Here is a 6125-nt window from a genome sequence, read left to right as displayed (position 1 = left end):
CCAATTGGTGACCTAAAATCGAAAAGCTTTGATTCCCATTAATAACACTTTGAGCCTCTCTGACCCACCCCCAGGATGTGATTAAGAGCCTGTTGAATTCACCCAGTAGCTTTGGATCATGTTGTTTGCATTCTGCATTATTGTTACGTACTGTTTGATAATCTGATTATTTTATTTGATTACTTTAAAGTGTGTTTTTCTGTTCTGTGTTCAGGAATGCACCGTATTAAGATCTCTCCTCACCTAGGAAATGTCTTTATGTTTTGCTCTTTTTTTTTTTTTTCTCAGCGGGTGAGCAAACTGCTTTCCTTTTTCTATTTGCTCAAAATAACAAATCGTCAGAGCTTGGAAACTGGTAATTTGGCAATTTTAGACAATCGCCTCATAACCACATTTTAGTACACCTTTGAAGCGGTAGAAGTTCAAAGGCTTTGAAAAGACGACTATTGCTTTGCCTGTTGCTATGAGTCATTTGAAGTAATTGGTCCTGTCTGATGTATGTTTTGAACTGAGGAAGTAGTGCTTTATTACCACAATCAGATACAGGTTTTTAGCTAAGGAAGTGGAGTTTTCCTCACAGATGTAGATGTCTGCTTGATAAGGCAGAAAACAGACAGATGTGCCTCTATGCGCTGGGGAAGAGGTGTGGAGAAGGAGCAAATACAAGAGCTGAGAAAATTCCATGAGAGTGGTTTTGGAAACCTTCCCAGTAAGAAAATTTCTCACAAGCAAGGAAACTCATATTTTAAAGAGATAAATACTTGAATTCTTATATATCAGATAAAAGTGCCCATCATAGGTTTTTTTTAGACTGTAGCCTTGATGAAGACGCCTGAACATATTTTACCTTTTTTTTTTTTTTTATAAATACAGAATCATCAGGTATTGTTGTCATTACATATTTAGTTGGTTTCAAGATAATATGGTGTAAGATTAAAAATAGGGATTGATGTATAACTCTTATCAGTGGATAACGCATGGCATCCAGTAAGGAGAGGTGATTCTCTTTGCTAAGTATTTTACAAAAATTGGGAAGAAAAAAAAAAGAGAGTACAAGCACCAGATCTCCACTGCCCGCCTCTCAGATGTGCATAAGAGCATCCAGCAAAGCTGGAGCTTCCTTCTGCTCCCATGGAGGAAGGGCTGAGTTGTTACCCCAACCTGGAGCTTGCCAGCTCCTGGAGGCAGAAGCCTTGTGCTCAGATGTGCTGGAGCTCAGTCCATCCATCTGTGACACAGACATGAGTGCAGGAATTGTTTTTTGAGATGAGGGAGGATTTTCTCTTTCAATTGCCTATTGTATTGCCCCTACTGGCTGTGTTGGGGCTGCAACACTCACCAGAGTCACCATGCAGTTTAAAACGTCTCCACATTCAGGGAATGTTTCATTACTGATCTGAAGAAGCAGTGGTTTGAGCACAACGGGCTGATAATGTGAACACTGATGCTTTCTCATGACCAAAAAAATAATAAAAAAAAAGCTAATTGTTATCTCCTGGTAAAAGAAATCCTAAGGCAGAATCTTCTTCCACTGCTGCATTGCAGAGGTCAGAGAAAAACAGTACAACAGTGGCACATAATAGTAACGTATGATATCCCTTTCAGTTTGTGGGTGGTGTTGAGAATGGGCTAAGGAAAAGAACCCTCATTTCAAAGGGAAAGTAGATGCTGGGTAAGCTGCTGTGTGCTGTTGAGGGGAAATCCAGTAGATGAAGACATGTAGATGCATATATGTTGTAGCACCTTTGTTTTTATCTTGCTGACGGTGACAAAATACAGAGGTGGTTGGGTCTGGCCAGCTTCAACAGATCAAAGACTTCCATTGGTTTTACCATACTGAGTTTTACCTAATGTCACAAGAATCAAAGTAAATGCCTGTTAGGCAGGACTAGGTTACTGCTAAGCCAACAAATAATGCTGCCTAGTGTTTTATATCTGCTCCCTGCACCCACAATGGGAATTCCCTCTTCCCCTGCTTTGCCTCAGCCATGCATGCACAGCCTTCCCTACTGCAGCTCCAACAGCCCTGGAAACAGGAGAGTTTGGAAAGAATATGTGTGTGGACACAGATGTGGAAGGAGGGTTGGAATATGGGCCAAGCCTAATGTCCACTGGAGTCAGTGGAAGGTGGTCTTTTGAGTCTTGATGGGATTTGGATGGGGCCCTATGTTGAGTGTTCGTCCAGACTATTGGAATAAACTGTTGGCTCTCAGTCTGTGTTTTGCCCACATATATATTCAAACATAAATATTAGAAGATCTTTCCTCCTTTAAATTAATTTTCTGTTTCGTAGTAGATCAATGCAGAGGGAACAAAATGATCCTAGTAGAGATTGTGAAGAGATGGGCGCTGATAGCTTTGATGATGTCTCCAGAATTTTTTGACTATTGAGAACATCGCATTTCTGTTTAATCTAATGTAATTGGGTTTGATGGTCTGATCTCATCCCCCATTTGTGCCCATCACAAGGCTGTCACATGTTCAGACAGAATAAGAATATTCTTAGGATCACTGAAGTTGCCAAATCAGATAATGCCTACAGCAGGTTAACCCAGTATCCTGTCCTCTGTTACAGATACTTCCAAATACAAGCAGAGAAATCTCCTGGCTTTGGAGCAGTGGTGGCTGTTTCTTTATATGCTTAATATATGTGTTTTGTCCTTTCATTTTATTTATTTGTTTTATTTATTTAGGAAAGGGCAGTGAACATGGTTAAGTAGGCAGAAATGAAAATAGTTTGGCAGAGCTATTTCAGAAGCTTCAGTTACAGTTTACCCACATTTTGCCTGGCAAGGCATGAGTATCTTTTGAAAAGGAAAACCTCACCAATAACTTATAGAATAAATTGGTGAAAAAAAGATCCTTGGTCCCTGCCAACCTCAACAAACTGGAATATTAATGAAATATGGAACTTTACCTTTTTTACAGAATAAGCTTGACATCTGGATCTAGACACCAAACTTACCAGAACTCCCCTTAGCCCACAGAGATCTTTGTATTATAAAAATAGAATCACATTTCAGGCTTGAGTATGTTACACAGCAACAGTTCCTGTTGAGAGCATCTCTCGGCATCCAGCTCAATGATTTAAAAAGAAAAATCCTATGTAGTCCTGATTAATGGAAAGGCCTAGATACACAGGTGGATCTGGAAAGCATCTCATAATATTTGACAGAGAAGATTCTTCTATTCTGAAGGGATTTGATCATTGTTTATGAAATTATGTGACTAACACAGCATCACTTCAAATGCACTGTTATTTTTATACTAGCATTACAGCTGGTCTAATAATTTGGATAATACATTTATTTTGGCAGTAACTCATCGAATTTATTAAGAGTTCTTATCAACATGTTCATTCATCAATATTCCTTATGAGAATTCTTATCAATATTTTTCCGTATTTGTTTTCCTTAAAACATTCCTCAGAATTGAAGTTGCATTCTACTCGTATTAATGCAAAACAAAAACAGTTGATTGATTTGAAATGGTGAGATCATTCTAGTCCAGCCTGTGAAGGTTGGTTTAAATTGGTTCCACTTGGCTTAAATTTAAGCAGAGGAACAGCCCCACTGCCATCAAGGAGAGCATTTCTAGGTTAGTGTATGCCCATTTAGAGTATAAGTAGAACTAATACAACGTTCATCTCTACGTGTACAGACACCTGGCCTTGGACTTGTGTGAGCATGCATTTGTGCTCCTCTTGTTCCCATGCTCATTTCTATCTCTTCTCTTCTTTCTACATTACTTTCCTCTACAAATACCACCTCCTTTCCTCAGCTTCTTTCATGTTTTCACCAAAAAGTGTTCATAACAGTAGAGGAGCAAAGCACAGGAGGATTTGGGCTTCTACACTAAGAGTATATGCATATACTTCAGCTTTGTGTTGTCATTAATTGTCTTGAAAGCAATGCATTAATAGGAACAAGCCTGTAGAAGTCTCCTCATTTGCCTCCCTTGAGTCACTTGCTAAGCCCAGCCCCTGCTTCTTCCAGTGTGTAAAATTGTCACCAGAGATCACTCAGACAGAACTAGATGTAAATATATAAGCTCCACTGAAATGCAGCAGAAGCTGCACAAACCCCAGCATGCTAACATCTGTCACAGCTACTTCACATTCAGATTTTCAGAAACTTGTGTTATAGCTCAGCCATCACATTTGATTATCCTATCGCCTTGAACACCTAAAAAGATTTTGGAGGAATGTATCTATCATCTTATAGATACATAAATTCATGTATTTAAAGCAATGTGAGTGCTGCTGGTTGAGCCCTGATCTAACTCATACTTAAGCATGGGCTAAACTTCACCTGTACGAGCAAGCCCAGCATTGAGAGCAGGGCTTATGAATGCTGTTTTGTTCCTCTGAATATCGAAAATACGTCTGGCTTAAAAATATCCATCAGTTGAACCAGCATGGTGCAATGCGAAGTATGTCAGTCCATTGATAGAGCCTGATGCAGGGAAAATGTGTGCAGACCATCGCTTTTAGTGAGCACGATGGCCATCAGAAGGCTTAATGCCATTCTTAACATTGCTCAAATATACCCATGTCCATTTTAGCCTTTGCTCGTTCCACCTCTCCCTGTGGTGATGCCATGTCATGTGATGTGTGGCTCTTCCTTGGCCTCAAAGAGATGCAGCAGCAGGGATCAGAGCCGAGATACAGGAGCAGATAACAAGCAATGCTCATCGGTAAAATAAGGAAAACACATTTAGCATTTACAGTTCCTTCAGTCATCAGCTACATAAAAGGCGTCTTGAAAAAGAAGCCTAAATGCATATTTAACCAATTGACCAGAATGGCACTGAAGGAATTTTAACATATTTTGAAAAATTGCCTAAATACATATTTACCCAATAGACTGGAACAGCTCCTTCAGAGTCTCTCTGGTCTCTTGGGTACGTAATACATGTTTTTAAAAACTGCCTGACTATATATTTACCCAATAGACCAGAACAGCTATTAAGTAAATAATACACATTATATAACTATGTCAATGATTTTTATTTTGTGTGTGTGTGTGTGTGGCTTTTTAACAGTGATATTTTAAACAAATGCAAAGAAGATAAAGAGGTAGATGTAGGGTATGTGCTCAGATGGTAAAAGGCCATGAATGTGAAGTTTGTGTATGTATGTCACACGACAGCAAATATCTCCGGTTGCTAGTGTGCTATTGTGTGTGTTTTTAAAGTACAAGGCATTGTCAAGTACATCAGAGCCTGAGGTGCTTAATATAGAAGATAGAGCAGCAGTTGGGAGTTGGAAAGGTCTGGCAGGAGAGAGGGAGAGGAAAAAAGGGAAGATATGAATCATAAATTCCTAGGAAGGACGGGTAAATCAAGCAGTTAATTTTGAGAAAGCCTCAAGACAGCACACAAAACACTGAAAATATACATTAAGAAAAAAAAAAAGAGGAAAAAAGCCCAATGTCATAGCATATGAGACCTGTGTACCCCAGTATAGTGTGCAGAAGGGCTGTCTCACTGAGTACAAATGGTCCCCCCCACTTCATAACTGCCTTAAAAGAAAATCATTGGTTCAATTTGTTGACCCTTTAAAGGGTCTGAGACTGACAGAAGATTCCAGTATGACTTTTCATTAATGCTCCATACATTTCTGAGAACTTTAAAATAATTGCAGTTGATAACATATTCTGATTGTGATTCTACTTTTTCCCAGCGAAATAATTTACTTCCGAGTATAATCATGAACACTTAGTGATTTCTTTCGGATCTGACCACATTTGGACTTGTTTTGATATCACAGAGGAATGGATCCGTCTCACTCCCACTCTGTCCCACTGCTCAGTGAGGGAAAAGCAGCAGAAAGTTTCAGAGAGAAATAGCATTATTTGAAAGCAACACACTCACTTCTGCACTGATGCAACACACTCACCTTTTGTATTTTTTTTTCTTGTTTTGTTTTTTTTCCTCAAGTTCAAAAGTTCTGAGTGAATAAGACAGTAAGGAGGGCTTCCTATACTTTGCACAGATCTCCTGGTTGGCAAAGGATGAAAAATGGCCAGGAAGTGGTGGAAAGCAGCGAAGCCAGCTTTTATTACAGGCATATTTTTTCCATACACAAAGATTCTATTTCCTGGCCAGGCCTTGTTTCTCACTGA

This window comes from Gallus gallus, chromosome 7 (genome assembly GCF_016699485.2).
Source record: "Gallus gallus isolate bGalGal1 chromosome 7, bGalGal1.mat.broiler.GRCg7b, whole genome shotgun sequence".
NCBI classification, from domain to species: domain Eukaryota; kingdom Metazoa; phylum Chordata; class Aves; order Galliformes; family Phasianidae; genus Gallus; species Gallus gallus.
Note: the sequence above shows the minus strand (reverse complement) of the source record.